General features: G+C 47.2%; 20 non-coding genes and 2 pseudogenes across 20 annotated transcripts; 1 reads left to right on the forward strand and 21 right to left on the reverse strand.

Annotated features, from left to right (window-relative positions):
- Positions 1-468: 468 nt before the first annotated feature.
- On the reverse strand, positions 469-631 carry LOC135012270 (U1 spliceosomal RNA). The gene has a single exon (XR_010211274.1). It is a non-coding gene; the product is annotated as a U1 spliceosomal RNA (small nuclear RNA).
- Positions 632-783: 152 nt separating this feature from the next.
- Positions 784-947, reverse strand: LOC135012409 (U1 spliceosomal RNA). Its single transcript, XR_010211384.1, has one exon. It is a non-coding gene; the product is annotated as a U1 spliceosomal RNA (small nuclear RNA).
- Positions 948-3371: 2424 nt separating this feature from the next.
- On the reverse strand, positions 3372-3535 carry LOC135012429 (U1 spliceosomal RNA). Its single transcript, XR_010211394.1, has one exon. It is a non-coding gene; the product is annotated as a U1 spliceosomal RNA (small nuclear RNA).
- Positions 3536-3687: 152 nt separating this feature from the next.
- Positions 3688-3851, reverse strand: LOC135012250 (U1 spliceosomal RNA). Its single transcript, XR_010211254.1, has one exon. It is a non-coding gene; the product is annotated as a U1 spliceosomal RNA (small nuclear RNA).
- Positions 3852-4521: 670 nt separating this feature from the next.
- Positions 4522-4685, reverse strand: LOC135012417 (U1 spliceosomal RNA). Its single transcript, XR_010211386.1, has one exon. It is a non-coding gene; the product is annotated as a U1 spliceosomal RNA (small nuclear RNA).
- An 835-nt stretch (positions 4686-5520) lies between these two features.
- On the reverse strand, positions 5521-5656 carry LOC135012386 (U1 spliceosomal RNA; annotated as a pseudogene).
- A 152-nt stretch (positions 5657-5808) lies between these two features.
- LOC135012420 (U1 spliceosomal RNA) lies at positions 5809-5972 on the reverse strand. The gene has a single exon (XR_010211389.1). It is a non-coding gene; the product is annotated as a U1 spliceosomal RNA (small nuclear RNA).
- Positions 5973-6646: 674 nt separating this feature from the next.
- On the reverse strand, positions 6647-6809 carry LOC135012287 (U1 spliceosomal RNA). Its single transcript, XR_010211291.1, has one exon. It is a non-coding gene; the product is annotated as a U1 spliceosomal RNA (small nuclear RNA).
- A 152-nt stretch (positions 6810-6961) lies between these two features.
- On the reverse strand, positions 6962-7125 carry LOC135012140 (U1 spliceosomal RNA). Its single transcript, XR_010211145.1, has one exon. It is a non-coding gene; the product is annotated as a U1 spliceosomal RNA (small nuclear RNA).
- Positions 7126-7799: 674 nt separating this feature from the next.
- Positions 7800-7962, reverse strand: LOC135012271 (U1 spliceosomal RNA). Its single transcript, XR_010211275.1, has one exon. It is a non-coding gene; the product is annotated as a U1 spliceosomal RNA (small nuclear RNA).
- Positions 7963-8114: 152 nt separating this feature from the next.
- Positions 8115-8278, reverse strand: LOC135012431 (U1 spliceosomal RNA). Its single transcript, XR_010211396.1, has one exon. It is a non-coding gene; the product is annotated as a U1 spliceosomal RNA (small nuclear RNA).
- A 674-nt stretch (positions 8279-8952) lies between these two features.
- LOC135012288 (U1 spliceosomal RNA) lies at positions 8953-9115 on the reverse strand. Its single transcript, XR_010211292.1, has one exon. It is a non-coding gene; the product is annotated as a U1 spliceosomal RNA (small nuclear RNA).
- A 152-nt stretch (positions 9116-9267) lies between these two features.
- Positions 9268-9431, reverse strand: LOC135012141 (U1 spliceosomal RNA). Its single transcript, XR_010211146.1, has one exon. It is a non-coding gene; the product is annotated as a U1 spliceosomal RNA (small nuclear RNA).
- Positions 9432-10105: 674 nt separating this feature from the next.
- Positions 10106-10268, reverse strand: LOC135012306 (U1 spliceosomal RNA). The gene has a single exon (XR_010211310.1). It is a non-coding gene; the product is annotated as a U1 spliceosomal RNA (small nuclear RNA).
- A 152-nt stretch (positions 10269-10420) lies between these two features.
- LOC135012443 (U1 spliceosomal RNA) lies at positions 10421-10584 on the reverse strand. The gene has a single exon (XR_010211402.1). It is a non-coding gene; the product is annotated as a U1 spliceosomal RNA (small nuclear RNA).
- Positions 10585-13008: 2424 nt separating this feature from the next.
- On the reverse strand, positions 13009-13172 carry LOC135012430 (U1 spliceosomal RNA). The gene has a single exon (XR_010211395.1). It is a non-coding gene; the product is annotated as a U1 spliceosomal RNA (small nuclear RNA).
- A 152-nt stretch (positions 13173-13324) lies between these two features.
- On the reverse strand, positions 13325-13488 carry LOC135012261 (U1 spliceosomal RNA). The gene has a single exon (XR_010211265.1). It is a non-coding gene; the product is annotated as a U1 spliceosomal RNA (small nuclear RNA).
- A 670-nt stretch (positions 13489-14158) lies between these two features.
- LOC135012374 (U1 spliceosomal RNA) lies at positions 14159-14322 on the reverse strand. The gene has a single exon (XR_010211370.1). It is a non-coding gene; the product is annotated as a U1 spliceosomal RNA (small nuclear RNA).
- A 152-nt stretch (positions 14323-14474) lies between these two features.
- Positions 14475-14638, reverse strand: LOC135012234 (U1 spliceosomal RNA). The gene has a single exon (XR_010211238.1). It is a non-coding gene; the product is annotated as a U1 spliceosomal RNA (small nuclear RNA).
- A 670-nt stretch (positions 14639-15308) lies between these two features.
- LOC135012345 (U1 spliceosomal RNA) lies at positions 15309-15471 on the reverse strand. The gene has a single exon (XR_010211348.1). It is a non-coding gene; the product is annotated as a U1 spliceosomal RNA (small nuclear RNA).
- Positions 15472-15623: 152 nt separating this feature from the next.
- LOC135012152 (U1 spliceosomal RNA) lies at positions 15624-15787 on the reverse strand. Its single transcript, XR_010211157.1, has one exon. It is a non-coding gene; the product is annotated as a U1 spliceosomal RNA (small nuclear RNA).
- Positions 15788-19561: 3774 nt separating this feature from the next.
- LOC135012452 (U1 spliceosomal RNA) lies at positions 19562-19740 on the forward strand (annotated as a pseudogene).
- The last annotated feature ends 4578 nt before the right edge of the window (positions 19741-24318 follow it).

The raw sequence follows: 24318 nt of genomic DNA on the forward strand, positions 1-24318 counted from the left end.
GCATTCCTGGGGGAAGTTCTGCAGAAGACGGATTTGCATACGGTGATGTCATCCAAGCAGTGGGTCAAAGTTGGCTTCAACCCTCATCTGCATATGAAAAGAGAAAAGGGGCGTGCAGGGCATGGCGGCCTTTTGCGGTGCTTGGATGACCCCTAGTTCGCATTAAACACCTCCACCCTCCTTTGGTGTGGGGCTCATGTTGGCCATGCCCCATCCCCTGAAGCATTCAAGCTGATTTCTTGCAGCAGCTGGGCACTGTAACAGCTCCAGAGCTGCTCTGTAAGGCAAGTAAAAGGGTGTGGGCCCTGCAGCACTACCTGTAGTTTGCATTGTGCATTGGAAGGCACAAAGTAAGCAGACGGGAGGAGAAGTCAGGATAGTGCACAAGGGTATAGAAGGGAGCGGTTGAAGAAAAGAGAAGTGGAAACAGACAGCAAACTAGGCTGGAGAGAGACCTGAGACAAAGAGATCTGAATTATACGAGAGCCGACCAGGGGAAACACAAATTATGCAGTCAAGTTTCCCACATTTGGGGAAATCGCAGGGGCAGCACACCCAGAGTGCAATGGGTGAGCCTTGCCCTGGGAGAAGCACCTTCATGATCATAGTATCTCACCTGGCAGGTAAGTAGGAGTTGGGCTAGAGCTGGGGAGGGTCGCTGTTCGGGCACCCCCCTGTCAAGTGAAAGAGATCCAACTGAGTCAGCACAAGGGAACTCTCGAAAGAAGAACAAGGCTAGAGGAAGATCTGAGACAAAGAAATCTGACTTTTACCAGAGCTGACCAGAGGAAAGCACAAACACAGTCCCCCACTACCACAAATAATGCAGTCGAGTTTCCCACATTTGGGAAAATCACAGGGGTCAGCATACCCAGAATGCAATGAATGAACCTCACCCTGGGAGAACAATCTTCATGACCATGGTATCTCCTATGCAAAATAAGTATGATTTGGGATAGGGCTGGTGAGGGCCGCTGCTCAGGCACATCTCTGTCAAGTAAAGGAGATTCAACTGAGGCAGCACAAGGGAACTCTCATCTGGGGACAACAACTGCAGGGAGACCACATCTTTTCAGATGAACATGGGAGGGCGGAAGGCTGCCTAATACTGAAGCACCATCAAATATCAAACCATATGCAACAACTAGTACAAGCACTCCTTGGGGAAGGTCTGCAGCAGACGGATTTGCATACGGTGATGTTATCCAAGCAGTGGGCCAAAGTTGACTGGAACCCTCATCTGCATATGAAAAGAGAAAAGGGGCATGCAGGGCATGGCGGCCTTTTGCAGTGCTTGGATGACCCCTAGTTCGCATTAAACACCCCCACCCTCCTTTGGTGTGGGGCTCATGTTGGCCATGCCCCATCCCCTGAAGCATTCAAGCTGATTTCTTGCAGCAGCTGGGCACTGTAACAGCTCCAGAGCTGTTCTGTAAGGCAAGTAAAAGGGTGTGGGCCCTGCAGCACCACCTGTTGTTCGCATTGTGCGTTGGAATGCACAAATTAAGCAGACGGGAGGAGAAGTCAGGATAGTGCGCAAGGGCATACTTTTCTCTTAGTCCGGGGGCAAGGCTTCAAAATGGGGTCTGCAACGGAGGAGACACAGGGGGCGTGGTCACAGCAGCTTTTCTCTACAGCCTGCACCAGCAGGAGCCTACACCATTTTTTATGATCACGCTGAACTGCAGTGCGACTGCAATTACAGCATGGTCAAGAAGGGAGGCGTCATGCTGGGTGGCCATGCCCTGTCACTGTGCATGAGCCAGCACAGCTCACACACTAGTCCCCGGGTGCAGCCCCCAACCCCCGGGACACCCGGAGCAACAAAATGTAGATTCAGGCCACCAGGCCACGCCCCTACCTATGAAACCATGCCTCCTTTTTACCATTGCGCTGTTTATCTGCGCGCACTGCATTACAATCTCCCTCGCCACCTTTCTGGGTGTCACCAGTGATAGTGACACCTCTGCCATGCTTGTAGCAGCTGGTCCTAAGATCTACGCCTCAAGCCCTGAGTGTTTGCCCTTGTGACTTGTTGATCATCATAGCGAAGCAGATGCTTACAGAAAACTGCAGGGGCTTAGATTGAAAATAAAAAAATTGATGGGTATAAGGTAGAGAGGAGCGGGTTCGGTTCTCCGAGAACCGAATTCCCCACGAACTCCACGTGGTTTACACTGGTCCGAGGCAGGCTCGGTTGTTCCCGCCTGACTCGGAAAACCTGAACAAGGGAAAATGTCATCATCCCGCTGTCGGATTCTTGCGAGATTCGGATTCCATATAAAGAGCTGCGCGTTGCTGCCATTTTTACTCGTGCATTGAAGAGAGAGCGGAGAGGACGTGGCTATGTTCTCTCAGTGGAAATCTCAATATCAGTGCTCAGTATCAGTGGTTACTTATTGCTGCTCAGTAATACTAGTAGTGTGTCTCTCCTGCTCAGTGTCAGTTCTCAGTAGTATCCTCATCAGTGCTCAGTATCACTGCTCATTGTCTTGTGCTGCATTGTGGTGCTCAGCATACTACAGTACATTACTAATAGTCCAGTGCTGCATCTTGCTGCTCAGTGTCAGTTCTAGTATCCTCATCAGTGCTCACTATCACTGCTCATTGCATTGTGGTGTTCTGTATACTACAGTAACATAGTAATATAGTATATATAGAAGAGCGGGTTCGGTTCTCCGAGAACCGAATTCCCGACGAACTCCACGTGGTTTACACTGGTCCGTGGCAGGCTCGGTTGTTCCCGCCTGACTCGGAAAACCTGAACAAGGGAAAATGTCATCATCCCGCTGTCGGATTCTCGCGAGATTCGGATTCCATATAAAGAGCTGCGCGTTGCCGCCATTTTTACTCGTGCATTGAAGAGAGAGCGGAGAGGACGTGGCTATGTTCTCTCAGTGGAAATCTCAATATCAGTGCCCAGTATCAGTGGTTACTTATTGCTGCTCAGTAATACTAGTAGTGTGTCTCTCCTGCTCAGTGTCAGTTCTCAGTAGTATCCTCATCAGTGCTCAGTATCACTGCTCATTGTCTTGTGCTGCATTGTGGTGCTCAGCATACAACAGTACATTACTAATAGTCCAGTGCTGCATCTTGCTGCTCATGTTGGCTATGCCCCAGCCCCTGAAGCATTCAAGCTGATTTCTTGCAGCAGCTGGGCACTGTAACAGCTCCAGAGCTGCTCTGTAAGGCAAGTAAAAGGGTGTTGGCCCTGCAGCACTACCTGTAGTTTGCATTGTGCGTTGGAAGGCACAAAGTAAGCAGACAGGAGAAGTCAGGAGAGTGCACAAGGGCATAGAAGGCAGGGGCTCAAGAAAAGAGAAGTGGAAACAGACAGCAAACTAGGCTGGAGAGAGACCTGAGACAAAGAGATCTGAATTATACGAGTAGCCGACCAGAGGAAACACAAATTATGCAGTCAAGTGTCCCACATTTGGGGAAATCGTAGGAGCAGCACACCCAGAGTGCAATGGGTGAGCCTTGCCCTGGTAGAAGCACCTTCCTGATCATAGTATCTCACTTGGCAGGTAAGTAGGAGTTGGGCTTGAGCTGGGGAGGGTCGCTGCTCGGGCACCCCCCTGTCAAGTGAAGGAGATCCAACTGAGGCAGCACAAGGAAACTCTCAAAAAAAGAACAAGGCTAGAGGAAGATCTGAGACAAAGAAATCTGACTTTTACCAGAGCTGACCAGAGGAAAGCACAAACACAGTCCCCCACTACCACAAATAATGCAGTCGAGTTTCCCACATTTGGGGAAATCACAGGGGTCAGCATACCCAGAATGCAATGAATGAACCTCACCCTGGGAGAACAATCTTCATGACCATGGTATCTCCTATGCAAAATAAGTATGATTTGGGATAGGGCTGGGGAGGGCCGCTGCTCAGGCACATCTCTGTCAAGTAAAGGAGATTCAACTGAGGCAGCACAAGGGTACTCTCATCTGGGGACAACAACTGCAGGGAGAACACATATTTTCAGATGAACATGGGAGAGCTGAAGGCTGCCTAATACTGAAGCACCCCAAACAACAAACCAAATGCAACAACTAGTACAAGCATTCCTGGGGGAAGGTCTGCAGAAGACGGATTTGCATACGGTGATGTCATCCAAGCAGTGGGCCAAAGTTGGCTGGAACCCTCATCTGCATATGAAAAGAGAAAAGGGGTATGCAGGGCATGGCGGCCTTTTGCGGCGCTTGGATGACCCTTAGTTCGCATTAAACACCTCCACCCTCCGTCGGTGTGGGGCTCATGTTGGCTATGCCCCAGCCCCTGAAGCATTCAAGCTGATTTCTTGCAGCAGCTGGGCACTGTAACAGCTCCAGAGCTGCTCTGAAAGGCAAGTAAAAGGGTGTGGGCCCTGCAGCACTACCTGTAGTTTGCATTGTGCGTTGGAAGGCACAAAGTAAGCAGACAGGAGAAGTCAGGAGAGTGCACAAGGGCATAGAAGGCAGCGGCTCAAGAAAAGAGAAGTGGAAACAGACAGCAAACTAGGCTGGAGAGAGACCTGAGACAAAGAGATCTGAATTATACGAGTAGCCGACTAGAGGAAACACAAATTATGCAGTCAAGTGTCCCACATTTGGGGAATTCGTAGGAGCAGCACACCCAGAGTGCAATGGGTGAGCCTTGCCCTGGGAGAAGCACCTTCCTGATCATAGTATCTCACCTGGCAGGTAAGTAGGAGTTGGGCTAGAGATGGGGAGGGTCGCTGCTCGGGCACCCCCCTGTCAAGTGAAGTTCTGCAGAAGACGGATTTGCATACGGTGATGTCATCCAAGCAGTGGGTCAAAGTTGGCTTCAACCCTCATCTGCATATGAAAAGAGAAAAGGGGCGTGCAGGGCATGGCGGCCTTTTGCGGTGCTTGGATGACCCCTAGTTCGCATTAAACACCTCCACCCTCCTTTGGTGTGGGGCTCATGTTGGCCATGCCCCATCCCCTGAAGATGAACATGGGAGGGCAGAAGGCTGCCTAATACTGAAGCACCCCCAAACAACAAACCAAATGCAACAACTAGTGCAAGCATTCCTGGGGGAAGGCCTGCAGCAGATGGATTTGCATATGGTGATGTCATCCAAGCAGTGGGTCAAAGTTGGCTTCAACCCTCGTCTGCATATGAAAAGAGAAAAGGGGCGTGCAGGGCATGGTGGCCTTTTGCGGCGCTTGGCTGACCCCTAGTTTGCATTAAACACCTCCACCCTCCTTTGGTGTGGGGCTCATGTTGGCTATGCCCCAGCCCCTGAAGCATTCAAGCTGATTTCTTGCAGCAGCTGGGCACTGTAACAGCTCCAGAGCTGCTCTGTAAGGCAAGTAAAAGGGTGTGGGCCCTGCAGCACTACCTGTAGTTTGCATTGTGCATTGGAAGGCACAAAGTAAGCAGACGGGAGGAGAAGTCAGGATAGTGCACAAGGGTATAGAAGGGAGCGGCTGAAGAAAAGAGAAGTGGAAACAGACAGCAAACTAGGCTGGAGAGAGACCTGAGACAAAGAGATCTGAATTATACGAGAGCCGACGAGGGGAAACACAAATTATGCAGTCAAGTTTCCCACATTTGGGGAAATCGCAGGAGCAGCACACCCAGAGTGCAATGGTTGAGCCTTGCCCTGGGAGAAGCACCTTCATGATCATAGTATCTCACCTGGCAGGTAAGTAGGAGTTGGGCTAGAGCTGGGGAGGGTCGCTGCTCGGGTTCCCCCCTGTGAAGTGAAGGAGATCCAACTGAGGCAGCACAAGGGAACTCTCGAAAGAAGAACAAGGCTAGAGGAAGATCTGAGACAAAGAAATCTGACTTTTACCAGAGCTGACCAGAGGAAAGCACAAACACAGTCCCCCACTACCACAAATAATGCAGTCGAGTTTCCCACATTTGGGAAAATCACAGGGGTCAGCATACCCAGAATGCAATGAATGAACCTCACCCTGGGAGAACAATCTTCATGACCATGGTATCTCCTATGCAAAATAAGTATGATTTGGGATAGGGCTGGTGAGGGCAGCTGCTCAGGCACATCTCTGTCAAGTAAAGGAGATTCAACTGAGGCAGCACAAGTGAACTCTCATCTGGGGACAACAACTGCAGGGAGACCACATCTTTTCAGATGAACATGGGAGGGCGGAAGGCTGCCTAATACTGAAGCACCATCAAATATCAAACCATATGCAACAACTAGTACAAGCACTCCTGGGGGAAGGTCTGCAGCAGACGGATTTGCATACGGTGATGTTATCCAAGCAGTGGGCCAAAGTTGACTGGAACCCTCATCTGCATATGAAAAGAGAAAAGGGGCATGCAGGGCATGGCGGCCTTTTGCAGTGCTTGGATGACCCCTAGTTCGCATTAAACACCTCCCCCCTCCTTTGGTGTGGGGCTCATGTTGGCCATGCCCCATCCCCTGAAGCATTCAAGCTGATTTCTTGCAGCAGCTGGGCACTGTAACAGCTCCAGAGCTGCTCTGTAAGGCAAGTAAAAGGGTGTGGGCCCTGCAGCACTACCTGTAGTTTGCATTGTGCATTGGAAGGCACAAAGTAAGCAGACGGGAGGAGAAGTCAGGATAGTGCACAAGGGTATAGAAGGGAGCGGCTGAAGAAAAGAGAAGTGGAAACAGACAGCAAACTAGGCTGGAGAGAGACCTGAGACAAATAGATCTGAATTATACGAGAGCCGACCAGGGGAAACACAAATTATGCAGTCAAGTTTCCCACATTTGGGGAAATCGCAGGGGCAGCACACCCAGAGTGCAATGGGTGAGCCTTGCCCTGGGAGAAGCACCTTCATGATCATAGTATCTCACCTGGCAGGTAAGTAGGAGTTGGGCTAGAGCTGGGGAGGGTCGCTGCTCGGGTACCCCCCTGTCAAGTGAAGGAGATCCAACTGAGGCAGCACAATGGAACTCTCGAAAGAAGAACAAGGCTAGAGGAAAATCTGAGACAAAGAAATCTGACTTTTACCAGAGCTGACCAGAGGAAAGCACAAACACAGTCCCCCACTACCACAAATAATGCAGTCAAGTTTCCCACATTTGGGGAAATCACAGGGGTCAGCATACCCAAAATGCAATGAATGAACCTCACCCTGGGAGAACAATCTTCATGACCATGGTATCTCCTATGCAAAATAAGTATGATTTGGAATAGGGCTGGGGAGGGCCGCTGCTCATGCACATCTCTGTCAAGTAAAGGAGATTCAACTGAGGCAGCACAAGGGAACTCTCATCTGGGGACAACAACTGCAGGGAGAACACATATTTTCAGATGAACATGGGAGGGCAGAAGGCTGCCTAATACTGAAGCACCCCCAAACAACAAACCAAATGCAACAACTAGTGCAAGCATTCCTGGGGGAAGTTCTGCAGAAGACGGATTTGCATACGGTGATGTCATCCAAGCAGTGGGTCAAAGTTGGCTTCAACCCTCATCTGCATTTGAAAAGAGAAAAGGGGCGTGCAGGGCATGGCGGCCTTTTGCGGTGCTTGGATGACCCCTAGTTCGCATTAAACACCTCCACCCTCCTTTGGTGTGGGGCTCATGTTGGCCATGCCCCATCCCCTGAAGCATTCAAGCTGATTTCTTGCAGCAGCTGGGCACTGTAACAGCTCCAGAGCTGCTCTGTAAGGCAAGTAAAAGGGTGTGGGCCCTGCAGCACTACCTGTAGTTTGCATTGTGCATTGGAAGGCACAAAGTAAGCAGACGGGAGGAGAAGTCAGGATAGTGCACAAGGGTATAGAAGGGAGCGGTTGAAGAAAAGAGAAGTGGAAACAGACAGCAAACTAGGCTGGAGAGAGACCTGAGACAAAGAGATCTGAATTATACGAGAGCCGACCAGGGGAAACACAAATTATGCAGTCAAGTTTCCCACATTTGGGGAAATCGCAGGGGCAGCACACCCAGAGTGCAATGGGTGAGCCTTGCCCTGGGAGAAGCACCTTCATGATCATAGTATCTCACCTGGCAGGTAAGTAGGAGTTGGGCTAGAGCTGGGGAGGGTCGCTGTTCGGGCACCCCCCTGTCAAGTGAAAGAGATCCAACTGAGGCAGCACAAGGGAACTCTCGAAAGAAGAACAAGGCTAGAGGAAAATCTGAGACAAAGAAATCTGACTTTTACCAGAGCTGACCAGAGGAAAGCACAAACACAGTCCCCCACTACCACAAATAATGCAGTCGAGTTTCCCACATTTGGGAAAATCACAGGGGTCAGCATACCCAGAATGCAATGAATGAACCTCACCCTGGGAGAACAATCTTCATGACCATGGTATCTCCTATGCAAAATAAGTATGATTTGGGATAGGGCTGGTGAGGGCAGCTGCTCAGGCACATCTCTGTCAAGTAAAGGAGATTCAACTGAGGCAGCACAAGTGAACTCTCATCTGGGGACAACAACTGCAGGGAGACCACATCTTTTCAGATGAACATGGGAGGGCGGAAGGCTGCCTAATACTGAAGCACCATCAAATATCAAACCATATGCAACAACTAGTACAAGCACTCCTGGGGGAAGGTCTGCAGCAGACGGATTTGCATACGGTGATGTTATCCAAGCAGTGGGCCAAAGTTGACTGGAACCCTCATCTGCATATGAAAAGAGAAAAGGGGCATGCAGGGCATGGCGGCCTTTTGCAGTGCTTGGATGACCCCTAGTTCGCATTAAACACCTCCCCCCTCCTTTGGTGTGGGGCTCATGTTGGCCATGCCCCATCCCCTGAAGCATTCAAGCTGATTTCTTGCAGCAGCTGGGCACTGTAACAGCTCCAGAGCTGCTCTGTAAGGCAAGTAAAAGGGTGTGGGCCCTGCAGCACTACCTGTAGTTTGCATTGTGCATTGGAAGGCACAAAGTAAGCAGACGGGAGGAGAAGTCAGGATAGTGCACAAGGGTATAGAAGGGAGCGGCTGAAGAAAAGAGAAGTGGAAACAGACAGCAAACTAGGCTGGAGAGAGACCTGAGACAAATAGATCTGAATTATACGAGAGCCGACCAGGGGAAACACAAATTATGCAGTCAAGTTTCCCACATTTGGGGAAATCGCAGGGGCAGCACACCCAGAGTGCAATGGGTGAGCCTTGCCCTGGGAGAAGCACCTTCATGATCATAGTATCTCACCTGGCAGGTAAGTAGGAGTTGGGCTAGAGCTGGGGAGGGTCGCTGCTCGGGTACCCCCCTGTCAAGTGAAGGAGATCCAACTGAGGCAGCACAATGGAACTCTCGAAAGAAGAACAAGGCTAGAGGAAAATCTGAGACAAAGAAATCTGACTTTTACCAGAGCTGACCAGAGGAAAGCACAAACACAGTCCCCCACTACCACAAATAATGCAGTCAAGTTTCCCACATTTGGGGAAATCACAGGGGTCAGCATACCCAAAATGCAATGAATGAACCTCACCCTGGGAGAACAATCTTCATGACCATGGTATCTCCTATGCAAAATAAGTATGATTTGGAATAGGGCTGGGGAGGGCCGCTGCTCATGCACATCTCTGTCAAGTAAAGGAGATTCAACTGAGGCAGCACAAGGGAACTCTCATCTGGGGACAACAACTGCAGGGAGAACACATATTTTCAGATGAACATGGGAGGGCAGAAGGCTGCCTAATACTGAAGCACCCCCAAACAACAAACCAAATGCAACAACTAGTGCAAGCATTCCTGGGGGAAGTTCTGCAGAAGACGGATTTGCATACGGTGATGTCATCCAAGCAGTGGGTCAAAGTTGGCTTCAACCCTCATCTGCATATGAAAAGAGAAAAGGGGCGTGCAGGGCATGGCGGCCTTTTGTGGTGCTTGGATGACCCCTAGTTCGCATTAAACACCTCCACCCTCCTTTGGTGTGGGGCTCATGTTGGCCATGCCCCATCCCCTGAAGCATTCAAGCTGATTTCTTGCAGCAGCTGGGCACTGTAACAGCTCCAGAGCTGCTCTGTAAGGCAAGTAAAAGGGTGTGGGCCCTGCAGCACTACCTGTAGTTTGCATTGTGCATTGGAAGGCACAAAGTAAGCAGACGGGAGGAGAAGTCAGGATAGTGCACAAGGGTATAGAAGGGAGCGGTTGAAGAAAAGAGAAGTGGAAACAGACAGCAAACTAGGCTGGAGAGAGACCTGAGACAAAGAGATCTGAATTATACGACAGCCGACCAGGGGAAACACAAATTATGCAGTCAAGTTTCCCACATTTGGGGAAATCGCAGGGGCAGCACACCCAGAGTGCAATGGGTGAGCCTTGCCCTGGGAGAAGCACCTTCATGATCATAGTATCTCACCTGGCAGGTAAGTAGGAGTTGGGCTAGAGCTGGGGAGGGTCGCTGTTCGGGCACCCCCCTGTCAAGTGAAAGAGATCCAACTGAGGCAGCACAAGGGAACTCTCGAAAGAAGAACAGGGCTAGAGGAAGATCTGAGACAAAGAAATCTGACTTTTACCAGAGCTGACCAGAGGAAAGCACAAACACAGTCCCCCACTACCACAAATAATGCAGTCGAGTTTCCCACATTTGGGAAAATCACAGGGGTCAGCATACCCAGAATGCAATGAATGAACCTCACCCTGGGAGAACAATCTTCATGACCATGGTATCTCCTATGCAAAATAAGTATGATTTGGGATAGGGCTGGTGAGGGCCGCTGCTCAGGCACATCTCTGTCAAGTAAAGGAGATTCAACTGAGGCAGCACAAGGGAACTCTCATCTGGGGACAACAACTGCAGGGAGACCACATCTTTTCAGATGAACATGGGAGGGTGGAAGGCTGCCTAATACTGAAGCACCATCAAATATCAAACCATATGCAACAACTAGTACAAGCACTCCTTGGGGAAGGTCTGCAGCAGACGGATTTGCATACGGTGATGTTATCCAAGCAGTGGGCCAAAGTTGACTGGAACCCTCATCTGCATATGAAAAGAGAAAAGGGGCATGCAGGGCATGGCGGCCTTTTGCAGTGCTTGGATGACCCCTAGTTCGCATTAAACACCCCCACCCTCCTTTGGTGTGGGGCTCATGTTGGCCATGCCCCATCCCCTGAAGCATTCAAGCTGATTTCTTGCAGCAGCTGGGCACTGTAACAGCTCCAGAGCTGTTCTGTAAGGCAAGTAAAAGGGTGTGGGCCCTGCAGCACCACCTGTTGTTCGCATTGTGCGTTGGAAGGCACAAATTAAGCAGACGGGAGGAGAAGTCAGGATAGTGCGCAAGGGCATACTTTTCTCTTAGTCCGGGGGCAAGGCTTCAAAATGGGGTCTGCAACGGAGGAGACACAGGGGGCGTGGTCACAGCAGCTTTTCTCTACAGCCTGCACCAGCAGGAGCCTACACCATTTTTTATGATCACGCTGAACTGCAGTGCGACTGCAATTACAGCATGGTCAAGAAGGGAGGCGTCATGCTGGGTGGCCATGCCCTGTCACTGTGCAGGAGCCAGCACAGCTCACACACTAGTCCCCGGGTGCAGCCCCCAACCCCCGGGACACCCGGAGCAACAAAATGTAGATTCAGGCCACCAGGCCACGCCCCTACCTATGAAACCATGCCTCCTTTTTACCATTGCGCTGTTTATCTGCGCGCACTGCATTACAATCTCCCTCGCTACCTTTCTGGGTGTCACCAGTGATAGTGACACCTCTGCCATGCTTGTAGCAGCTGGTCCTAAGATCTACGCCTCAAGCCCTGAGTGTTTGCCCTTGTGACTTGTTGATCATCATAGCGAAGCAGATGCTTACAGAAAACTGCAGGGGCTTAGATTGAAAATAAAAAAATTGATGGGTATAAGGTAGAGAGGAGCGGGTTCGGTTCTCCGAGAACCGAATTCCCCACGAACTCCACGTGGTTTACACTGGTCCGAGGCAGGCTCGGTTGTTCCCGCCTGACTCGGAAAACCTGAACAAGGGAAAATGTCATCATCCCGCTGTCGGATTCTTGCGAGATTCGGATTCCATATAAAGAGCTGCGCGTTGCTGCCATTTTTACTCGTGCATTGAAGAGAGAGCGGAGAGGACGTGGCTATGTTCTCTCAGTGGAAATCTCAATATCAGTGCTCAGTATCAGTGGTTACTTATTGCTGCTCAGTAATACTAGTAGTGTGTCTCTCCTGCTCAGTGTCAGTTCTCAGTAGTATCCTCATCAGTGCTCAGTATCACTGCTCATTGTCTTGTGCTGCATTGTGGTGCTCAGCATACTACAGTACATTACTAATAGTCCAGTGCTGCATCTTGCTGCTCAGTGTCAGTTCTAGTATCCTCATCAGTGCTCACTATCACTGCTCATTGCATTGTGGTGTTCTGTATACTACAGTAACATAGTAATATAGTATATATAGAGGAGCGGGTTCGGTTCTCCGAGAACCGAATTCCCGACGAACTCCACGTGGTTTACACTGGTCCGTGGCAGGCTCGGTTGTTCCCGCCTGACTCGGAAAACCTGAACAAGGGAAAATGTCATCATCCCGCTGTCGGATTCTCGCGAGATTCGGATTCCATATAAAGAGCTGCGCGTTGCCGCCATTTTTACTCGTGCATTGAAGAGAGAGCGGAGAGGACGTGGCTATGTTCTCTCAGTGGAAATCTCAATATCAGTGCCCAGTATCAGTGGTTACTTATTGCTGCTCAGTAATACTAGTAGTGTGTCTCTCCTGCTCAGTGTCAGTTCTCAGTAGTATCCTCATCAGTGCTCAGTATCACTGCTCATTGTCTTGTGCTGCATTGTGGTGCTCAGCATACAACAGTACATTACTAATAGTCCAGTGCTGCATCTTGCTGCTCATGTTGGCTATGCCCCAGCCCCTGAAGCATTCAAGCTGATTTCTTGCAGCAGCTGGGCACTGTAACAGCTCCAGAGCTGCTCTGTAAGGCAAGTAAAAGGGTGTTGGCCCTGCAGCACTACCTGTAGTTTGCATTGTGCGTTGGAAGGCACAAAGTAAGCAGACAGGAGAAGTCAGGAGAGTGCACAAGGGCATAGAAGGCAGGGGCTCAAGAAAAGAGAAGTGGAAACAGACAGCAAACTAGGCTGGAGAGAGACCTGAGACAAAGAGATCTGAATTATACGAGTAGCCGACCAGAGGAAACACAAATTATGCAGTCAAGTGTCCCACATTTGGGGAAATCGTAGGAGCAGCACACCCAGAGTGCAATGGGTGAGCCTTGCCCTGGTAGAAGCACCTTCCTGATCATAGTATCTCACTTGGCAGGTAAGTAGGAGTTGGGCTTGAGCTGGGGAGGGTCGCTGCTCGGGCACCCCCCTGTCAAGTGAAGGAGATCCAACTGAGGCAGCACAAGGAAACTCTCAAAAAAAGAACAAGGCTAGAGGAAGATCTGAGACAAAGAAATCTGACTTTTACCAGAGCTGACCAGAGGAAAGCACAAACACAGTCCCCCACTACCACAAATAATGCAGTCGAGTTTCCCACATTTGGGGAAATCACAGGGGTCAGCATACCCAGAATGCAATGAATGAACCTCACCCTGGGAGAACAATCTTCATGACCATGGTATCTCCTATGCAAAATAAGTATGATTTGGGATAGGGCTGGGGAGGGCCGCTGCTCAGGCACATCTCTTTCAAGTAAAGGAGATTCAACTGAGGCAGCACAAGGGAACTCTCATCTGGGGACAACAACTGCAGGGAGAACACATATTTTCAGATGAACATGGGAGAGCTGAAGGCTGCCTAATACTGAAGCACCCCAAACAACAAACCAAATGCAACAACTAGTACAAGCATTCCTGGGGGAAGGTCTGCAGAAGACGGATTTGCATACGGTGATGTCATCCAAGCAGTGGGCCAAAGTTGGCTGGAACCCTCATCTGCATATGAAAAGAGAAAAGGGGTATGCAGGGCATGGCGGCCTTTTGCGGCGCTTGGATGACCCTTAGTTCGCATTAAACACCTCCACCCTCCGTCGGTGTGGGGCTCATGTTGGCTATGCCCCAGCCCCTGAAGCATTCAAGCTGATTTCTTGCAGCAGCTGGGCACTGTAACAGCTCCAGAGCTGCTCTGAAAGGCAAGTAAAAGGGTGTGGGCCCTGCAGCACTACCTGTAGTTTGCATTGTGCGTTGGAAGGCACAAAGTAAGCAGACAGGAGAAGTCAGGAGAGTGCACAAGGGCATAGAAGGCAGCGGCTCAAGAAAAGAGAAGTGGAAACAGACAGCAAACTAGGCTGGAGAGAGACCTGAGACAAAGAGATCTGAATTATACGAGTAGCCGACTAGAGGAAACACAAATTATGCAGTCAAGTGTCCCACATTTGGGGAAATCGTAGGAGCAGCACACCCAGAGTGCAATGGGTGAGCCTTGCCCTGGGAGAAGCACCTTCCTGATCATAGTATCTCACCTGGCAGGTAAGTAGGAGTTGGGCTAGAGATGGGGAGGGTCGCTGCTCGGGCACCCCCCTGTCAAGTGAAGGAGATCCAACTGAGGCAGCACAAGGAAACTCTCGAAAAAAGAACAAGGCTAGAGGAAGATCTGAGACAAAGAAATCTGTCTTTTACCAGAGCTGACCAGAGGAAAGCACAAACACAGTCCCCCACTACCACAATTAATGCAGTCGAGTTTCCCACATTTGGGGAAATCACAGGGGTCAGCATACCCAGAATGCAATGAATGAACCTCACCCTGGGAGAACAATCTTCATGACCATGGAAACTTCTATGCAAAATAAGTATGATTTGGGATAGGGCTGGGGAGGGCCGCTGCTCAGGCACATCTCTGTCAAGTAAAGGAGATTCAACTGAGGCAGCACAAGGGAACTCTCATCTGGGGACAACAACTGCAGGGAGAACACATATTTTCAGATGAACATGGGAGGGCAGAAGGCTGCCTAATACTGAAGCACCCCAAACAACAAACCAAATGTAACAACTAGTAAAAGCATTCCTGGGAGAAGGTCTGCAGAAGACGGATTTGCATACGGTGATGTCATCCAAGCAGTGGGCCAAAGTTGGCTGGAACCCTCATCTGCATATGAAAAGAGAAAAGGGTTATGCAGGGCATGGCGGCCTTTTGCGGTGCTTGGATGACCCCTAGTTCGCATTAAATACCTCCACCCTCCTTCGGTGTGGGGCTCATGTTGGCTATGCCCCAGCCCCTGAAGCATTCAAGCTGATTTCTTGCAGCAGCTGGGCACTGTAACAGCTCCAGAGCTGCTCTGTACGGCAAGTAAAAGGGTGTGGGCCCTGCAGCACTACCTGTAGTTCGCATTGTGCGTTGGAAGGCACAAAGTAAGCAGACGGGAGAAGTCAGGATAGTGCGCAAGGGCATAGAAGGGAGCGGCTCAAGAAAACAGAAGTGGAAACAGACAGCAAACTAGGCTGGAGAGAGACCTGAGACAAAGAGATCTGAATTATACGAGAGCCGACCAGGGGAAACACAAATTATGCAGTCAAGTTTCCCACATTTGGGGAAATCGCAGGAGCAGCACACCCAGAGTGCAATGGGTGAGCCTTGCCCTGGGAGAAGCACCTTCATGATCATAGTATCTCACCTGGCAGGTATGTAGGAGTTGGGCTAGAGCTGGGGAGGGTCGCTGCTCGGGTACCCCCCTGTCAAGTGAAGGAGGTCAAACTGAGGCAGCACAATGGAACTCTCGAAAGAAGAACAAGGCTAGAGGAAGATCTGAGACAAAGAAATCTGACTTTTACCAGAGCTGACCAGAGGAAAACACAAACACAGTCCCCCACTACCACAAATAATGCAGTTGAGTTTCCCACATTTGGGGAAATCACAGGGGTCAGCATACCCAGAATGCAATGAATGAACCTCACCCTGGGAGAACAATCTTTATGACCATGGTATCTCCTATGCAAAATAAGTATGATTTGAGATAGGGCTGGGGAGGGCTGCTGCTCAGGCACATCTCTGTCAAGTAAAGGAGATTCAACTGAGGCAGCACAAGGGAACTCTCATCTGGGGACAACAACTGCCGGGAGAACACATATTTTCAGATGAACATGGGAGGGCAGAAGGCTGCCTAATACTGAAGCACGCCCAAACAACAAACCAAATGCAACAACTAGTACAAGCATTCCTGGGAGAAGGTCTGCAGAAGACGGATTTGCATACGGTGATGTCATCCAAGCAGTGGGCCAAAGTTGGCTGGAACCCTCATCTGCATATGTTGAAGATACAATTTGTGAATTGCATTTAACACTATCTCCCTTTCCTGGGGAGAAGATGGTAGGGCCGATTTGAAAAACCGGCGAGGAGGCACCTCTTCGAATTTCAGCTTGTAACCCTGAGAAACAATTTCTATTGCCTAGGGATCCACCTGCGAATGAACCCAGATGTGGCTGAAAACTCGAAGACGTGCCCCCAACTGGGCGGACTCCTTTAGCGGAGCCCCAGCGTCATGCGGTGGATTTTGTAGAGGCCGGGGAGGACTTCTGTTCCTGGGAACTAGCTGTGTTGTGCAGCTTCTTCCCTCTGCCCTTACCTCTGGCAAGAAAGGACGCACCTCGTACTTTCTTGTTTCTCTGTGATCGAAAGGACTGTATTTGATAATGTGGTGCTTTCTTAGGCTGTGAGGGAATATAAGGCAAAAAATTTGATTTACCAGCTGTAGCTGTGGAGACTAGGTCCGAGAGACCTTCCCCAAACAATTCCTCACCCCTGTAAGGTAAAACCTCCATATGCCTTTTTGAGTCGGCATCACCTGTCCATTGCCGGGTCCATAGGACTCGTCTAGCAGAAATCGACATAGCGTTTATTCTAGAACCCAGTAGACTAATGTCACTTTGAGCATCTCTCATATATAGGACAGCATCTTTTATATGCCCTATGGTCAATAACATAGCATCCTTATCTAGGGTCTCAATCTCTGCTGATAAGGTATCTGTCCATGCTGCCACCGCGCTACAACCCCGGCCGACGCAATTGCCGGTCTGAGTAAGGTACCAGAATGTGTGTAAATGGACTTTAGGGTAACCTCCTGCTTGCGGTCAGCAGGGTCCCTGATGGTAGCCGTATCCTGGGATGGCAGCGCTACCTTTTTGGATAAGCGTGTCAATGCTTTATCCACCCTAGGGGAGGATTCCCACCGTATCCTGTCCATTGGCGGGAAAGGATACGCCATAAGAATCCTTTTGGGAATCTGCAGCTTTTTGTCTGGAGATTCCCAAGCTTTTTCACATAATTCGTTCAACTCATGTGAGGAGGGAAAGGTTATCTCAGGTTTCTTTCCCTTATACATGTGTACCCTCGTGTCAGGGACAGGGGACTCTGTGATGTGCAAAACATCTTTTATTGCAATAATCATATATCGAATACATTTAGCCAATTTTGGCTGTAACTTTGCATCATCGTAGTCGACACTGGAGTCAGAATCTGTGTCGGTATCTGTGTCAACTATTTGGGATAGTGGGCGCTTTTGAGACCCCGAAGGTCCCTGCGACATAGGGACAGGCATGGGTTGACTCCCTGACTGTTCCCTAGCTTCAGCTTTGTCTAATCTCTTGTGTAATAAGTTTACATTAGCACTTAAAACATTCCACATATCCATCCAGTCAGGTGTCGGCGTTGTCGATGGAGACACCACATTAATTTGCTCCTGCTCCTCTCTAGGAGAGCCTTCTACCTCAGACATGTCGACACACGTGTACCGACACACCATACACTCAGGGAATCCTCTTATCTGAGGACAGTTCCCCAACAAGGCCCTTTGGAGAGACAGAGAGAGAGAGTATGCCAGCACACACCCCAGCGCTATATGACCCAGGAAAAAAACACAATAATTTTATGTTTACCCAGTAGCGCTGTATTTCCATATATATATGCGCCTAATTATGTGCCCCCCTCTTCTTTAAGACCCTCTTTCTACCGTGGTATAAGCAGGGGAGAGTCCGTGGAGCTTCCCCTCAGCGGTGCTGTGGAGAAAATGGCGCTGGTGAGTGCTGAGGGAGAAGCCCCACCCCCTCAGCGACGGGCTTCTGTCCCGCTCAAATATAGTAAAAAAATGGCGGGGGCTCTTATATATATATATACAGTGCCTAGCTGCATATATATTTATTTTGCCAAAGAGAGGTCTATATTGCTGCCCAGGGCGTCCCCCCTGCGCCCTTCACCCTTACACTGACTGCCGTGTGTGAGGTGTATTGGAGCAATGGAGCACAGCTTTACTGCTGTGCGTTACCTCAGTGAAGATCATGAAGTCTTCCGCCGCCTCTGAAGTCTTCTTTTCTTCTCATACTCACCCGGCTTCTATCTTCCGGCTCTGCGAGGGGGACGGCGGCGCGGCTCTGGGACGGACGGCGAGGGTGAGACCTGCGTACCGATCCCTCTGGAGCTAATGCTGTACAGTAGCCTAAGAAGCAGAGCCTATCAACTCACAGAAGTAGGTGTGCATCTCTCCCCTCCGCCCCTCGATGCAGGGAGTCTGTTGCCAGCAGGCTCCCTGAAAATAAAAAAATCTAACAAATATACTTTCTGTCAGGAAACTCAGGAGAGCTCCCTGAAAAGCACCCAGTCTCCTCTGGGCACAGTAGTAAACTGAGGTCTGGAGGAGGGGCATAGAGGGAGGAGCCAGTGCACACCCAGATCTAAAGTCTTTCTTAAAGTGCCCATGTCTCCTGCGGAGCCCGTCTATCCCCCATGGTCCTTACGGAATCCCCAGCATCCTCTAGGACGTAAGAGAAAAATTATGCTGGCAGAAAAATCCAATTGAGTGATTAAACAGCTCCAGAGCTGCTCTGTAAGGCAAGTAAAAGGGTGTGGGCCCTGCAGCACTACCTGTAGTTTGCATTGTGCATTGGAAGCCTAGTTTGCTGTCTGTTTCCACTTCTTTTTTCTTGAGCCCCTCCCGTCTATACCCTTGTGCACTATCCTGACTTCTCCTCCCGTCTGCTTACTTTGTGCCTTAAAAATGCACAATGCAAACTACAGGTAGTGCTGCAGGGCCCACACCCTTTTACTTGCCTTACAGAGCAGCTCTTGAGCTGTTACAGTGCCCAGCTGCTGCAAGAAATCAGCGTGAATGCTTCAGGGGCTGGGGCATGGCCAACATGAGCCCCACACCGAAGGAGGGTGGGGGTGTTTAATGCGAACTAGGGGTCTCGCACAATGCGAACTACAGGTATTGCTGCAGGGCCCACACCCTTTTACTTGCCTTACAGAGCAGCTCTGGAGCTGTTACAGTGCCCAGCTGCTGCAAGAAATCAGCTTGAATCCTTCAGGGGCTGGGGCATAGCCAACATGAGCCCCACACCGACGGAGGGTGGAGGTGTTTAATGCGAACTAGGGGTCATCCAAGTGCCGCAAAAGGCCGCCATGCCCTGCACACCCCTTTTCTCTTTTCATATGCAGACGAGGGTTGAAGCCAACTTTGACCCACTGCTTGGATGACATCGCCATATGCAAATCCATCTGCTGCAGGCCTTCCCCCAGGAATGCTTGCACTAGTTGTTGCATTTGGTTTGTTGTTTGGGGGTGCTTCAGTATTAGGCAGCCTTCTGCCCTCCCATGTTCATCTGAAAATATGTGTTCTCCCTGCAGTTGTTGTCCCCAGATGAGAGTTCCCTTGTGCTGCCTCAGTTGAATCTCCTTTACTTGACAGAGATGTGCCTGAGCAGCGGCCCTCCCCAGCCCTATCCCAAATCATACTTATTTTGCATAGGAGATACCATGGTCATGAAGACTGTTCTCCCAGGGTGCGGTTCATTCATTGCATTCTGGGTATGCTGACCTCTGTGATTTCCCCAAATGTGGGAAACTCGACTGCATTATTTAATGCGAACTAGGGGTCATCCAAGCACCGCAAAAGGCCGCCATGCCCTGCATACCCCTTTTCTCTTTTCATAAGCAGACGAGGTTTGAAGCCAACTTTGACCCAATGCTTGGATGACATCACTTGCTGCCTTTCCAATGAAGCAAGTTTAATTTAATAATAGGTGAAAAACCATCCCTACAAAGGTGTTAATCAGATACTTGGCTTTGTGGACACTTTTCAGAGCACAAATTTGTTAGCATAAAAATAAAGCCAGAAAATGAAGAGCTGTTTAATCACTCAATTGGATTTTTCTGCCAGCATATTTCTTTTTCTCTGCAACCCACTGCTAAATTGTGCTTCCTAGCTGTTTTTATAAAATCACTGAATCAAATCTAACTCTGATTACATCAGAGAAGGCCAGGTACCCTACACCATAACAGGGGGTTTGAAATTTTGACTTGTCTACTTAAAGATCACCAAAATCTGATAACAAGGTCAATTAAGTCCCTGGGTGGGATTGAACCACCAACCTTTTGATAAATAGCTGAACACACTAACCGATTGCGCCACAGAGACACTTTGCAAAAAGCACATACTGACAAAGACTAATAAGCATTCATCTAGAACGTTTCCTAGAAAAACTTTAAAAAGTCAATAATCTGGAGAGTTTTTGTAAGATGTTTCACCAGCAACCAATGAAGAAACACATTAGTACTTTCGCATGATGAGTGAGTGCTTCAGGATCTCTTGCACTTACATGTGCAGCAGAGTACTGCAATGGAAGCATGCTGGGCCCATAACCCAGAGGTAGGCAGATTGAAACTATCCTTTGCTATATGCATTTTTTTTTTGTTCATTAAAGTAATCCAAAACTGGGATTGATATTTTAGCTTTTATTTTTACTTAAAGTACAATAACTTTTACCATTTTAATTTGTTTTAATAGTATATTGACAGTATTGTTTTCTTTCAAAAATCCAATTAATTTTCTTTATCCGATTATTAAAATGGTAATTGACAAAAACAAACTACATTGTCACCAGAAGAGCAATACCAAATGTACAAGTGATATATTAAAATCATCTTTCCAGCTAGAATTTCAATGATGCATTGGGGCAACGATTTTGTGAGAAACATCTTCACCCTTAAATAAAGATTTTCTTAATTCCTTACCTGTGTGCTAATTAGATATCACCTTGTTTTCACATTAAACAGACTTCCACATGAGAAAGCAGCAAGGATGCAGTGGCGTTAATGTTTCCTGGTGTCAACCTGTATTATTTCAGTAGATATTGAAATGAGGATGCATCTTGCTGCCTTTCCAATGAAGCAAGTTTAATTTAGTAATAGGTGAAAAACCATCCCTACAAATATGTTAATCAGATACTTGGCTTTGTGGACACTTTTCAGAGAACAAATTCGTTAGCATAAAAATAAAGCCAGAAAATGAAGAGCTGTTTAATCACTCAATTGGATTTTTCTGCCAGCATATTTCTTTTTCTCTGCAACCCACTGCTAAATTGTGCTTCCTAGCTGTTTTTTTTATAAAATCACTGATTCAAATCTAACTCTGATTACATCAGAGTAGGCCAGGTACCCTACACCATAAGAAGGGGGTTTGAAATTTTGACTTGTCTACTTAAAGATCACCAAAATCTGATAACAAGGTCAATTACATCCCTGGGTGGGATTGAACCACCAACCCTTTGATTAATAACCAAACACACTAACAGATTGCGCCACAGCTACACTTAGCAAAAGTACATACTGACAAAGGCTAATAAGCATTCATCTAGAACGATTCCTAGAAACATTTTAAAAAGTCAATAATGTGGAGAGTTTTTGTAAGATGTTTCTTCCATCAACCAATGAAGAAACACATTGGTACTTTCCCATGATAAGTGAGTGCTTCAGGACCTCTTGCACTTACATGTGCAGCAGAGTACTGTAATGGAAGCATGCTGGGTCCATAACCCAGAGGTAGGCAAATTGAAACTATCCTCTGCTATATGCATTTTTTTTTGTTAATTAAAGTAATCCAAAACTGGGATTGATATTTTTGCTCTTTTATTTTTACTTAAAGTACAATAACTTTTACCATTTTAATTTGTTTTAATAGTATATTGACAGTATTGTTTTCTTTCAAAAATCCACTTAATTTTCTTTACCCGATTATTAAAATGGTAATTGACAAAAACAAACTACATTGTCACCAGAAGAGCAATACAAAATGTACAAGTGATATATTAAAATCATCTTTCCAGCTTGAATTTCAATGATGCATTGGGGCAACGATTTTGTGAGAAACATCTTCACCCTTAAATAAAGATTTTCTTAATTCCTTACCTGTGTGCTAATTAGATATCACCTTGTTTTCACATTAAACAGACTTCCACATGCGAAAGCAGCAAGGATGCAGTGGCGTTAATGTTTCCTGGTGTCAACCTGTATTATTTCAGTAGACATTGAAATGAAGATGCATCTTGCTGCCTTTCCAATGAAGCAAGTTTAATTTAGTAATAGGTGAAAAACCATCCCTACAAAGGTGTTAATCAGAGACTTGTCTTTGTGGACACTTTTCAGAGAACAAATTTGTTAGTATAAAAATAAAGCCAGAAAATGAAGAGCTGTTTAATCACTCAATTGGATTTTTCTGCCAGCATATTTCTTTTTCTCTGCAACCCACTGCTAAATTGTTCTTCCTAGCTGTTTTTATAATATCACTGAATCAAATCTAACTCTGATTACATTAGAGAAGGCCAGGTACCCTACACCATAACAGGGGGTTTGAAATTTTGACTTGTCTACTTAAAGATCACCAAAATCTGATAACAAGGTCAATTAAGTCCCTGGGTGGGATTGAACCACCAACCTTTTGGTTAATAGCCTTACACACTAACTGATTGCGCCAAAACAACACTTTGCAAAAGAACATACTGACAAAGGCTAATAAGCATTCATCTAGAACGATTCCTAGAAACATTTTAAAAAGTCAATAATGTGGAGAGTTTTTGTAAGATGTTTCTTCCATCAACCAATGAAGAAACACATTGGTACTTTCCCATGATAAGTGAGTGCTTCAGGACCTCTTGCACTTACATGTGCAACAGAGTACTGTAATGGAAGCATGCTGGGTCCATAACCCAGAGGTAGGCAGATTGAAACTATCCTCTGCTATATGCATTTTTTTTTGTTAATTAAAGTAATCCAAAACTGGGATTGATATTTTTGCTCTTTTATTTTTACTTAAAGTACAATAACTTTTACCATTTTAATTTGTTTTAATAGTATATTGACAGTATTGTTTTCTTTCAAAAATCCAATTAATTTTCTTTACCCGATTATTAAAATGGTAATTGACAAAAACAAACTACATTGTCACCAGAAGAGCAATACAAAATGTACAAGTGATATATTAAAATCATCTTTCCAGCTTGAATTTCAATGATGCATTGGGGCAACGATTTTGTGAGAAACATCTTCACCCTTAAATAAAGATTTTCTTAATTCCTTACCTGTGTGCTAATTAGATATCACCTTGTTTTCACATTAAACAGACTTCCACATGCGAAAGCAGCAAGGATGCAGTGGCGTTAATGTTTCCTGGTGTCAACCTGTATTATTTCAGTAGACATTGAAATGAGGATGCATCTTGCTGCCTTTCCAATGAAGCAAGTTTAATTTAGTAATAGGTGAAAAACCATCCCTACAAAGGTGTTAATCAGAGACTTGGCTTTGTGGACACTTTTCAGAGAACAAATTTGTTAGTATAAAAATAAAGCCAGAAAATGAAGAGCTGTTTAATCACTCAATTGGATTTTTCTGCCAGCATATTTCTTTTTCTCTGCAACCCACTGCTAAATTGTGCTTCCTAGCTGTTTTTATAAAATCACTGAATCAAATCTAAACATCAGAGAAGGCCAGGTACCCTACACCATAACAGTGGGTTTGAAATTTTGACTTGTCTACTTAAAGATCACCAAAATCTGATAACAAGGTCAATTAAGTCCCTGGGTGGGATTGAACCACCAACCTTTTGGTTAATAGCCTTACACACTAACTGATTGCGCCACAGCAACACTTTGCAAAAGTACTTACTGACAAAGGCTAATAAGCATTCATCTAGAATGATTCCTAGAAACATTTTAAAAAGTCAATAATGTGGAGAGTTTTTGTAAGATGTTTCTTCCATCAACCAATGAAGAAACACATTGGTACTTTCCCATGATGAGTAAGTGCTTCAGGATCTCTTGCACTTACATGTGCAGCAGAGTACTGTAATGGAAGCATGCTGGGTCCATAACCCAGAGGTAGGCAGATTGAAACTATCCTCTGCTATATGCATTTTTTTTGTTAATTAAAGTAATCCAAAACTGGGATTGATATTTTTGCTCTTTTATTTTTACTTAAAGTACAATAACTTTTACCATTTTAATTTGTTTTAATAGTATTGTTTTCTTTAAAAAATCCTATTAATTTTCTTTACCCGATTATTAAAATGGTAATTGACAAAAACAAACTACATTGTCACCAGAAGAGCAATACAAAATGTACAAGTGATATATTAAAATCATCTTTCCAGCTTGAATTTCAATGATGCATTGGGGCAACGATTTTGTGAGAAACATCTTCACCCTTAAATAAAGAT

The sequence above is a fragment of the Pseudophryne corroboree genome, unplaced genomic scaffold, assembly GCF_028390025.1.
Source record: "Pseudophryne corroboree isolate aPseCor3 unplaced genomic scaffold, aPseCor3.hap2 scaffold_253, whole genome shotgun sequence".
NCBI lineage: Eukaryota > Metazoa > Chordata > Amphibia > Anura > Myobatrachidae > Pseudophryne > Pseudophryne corroboree.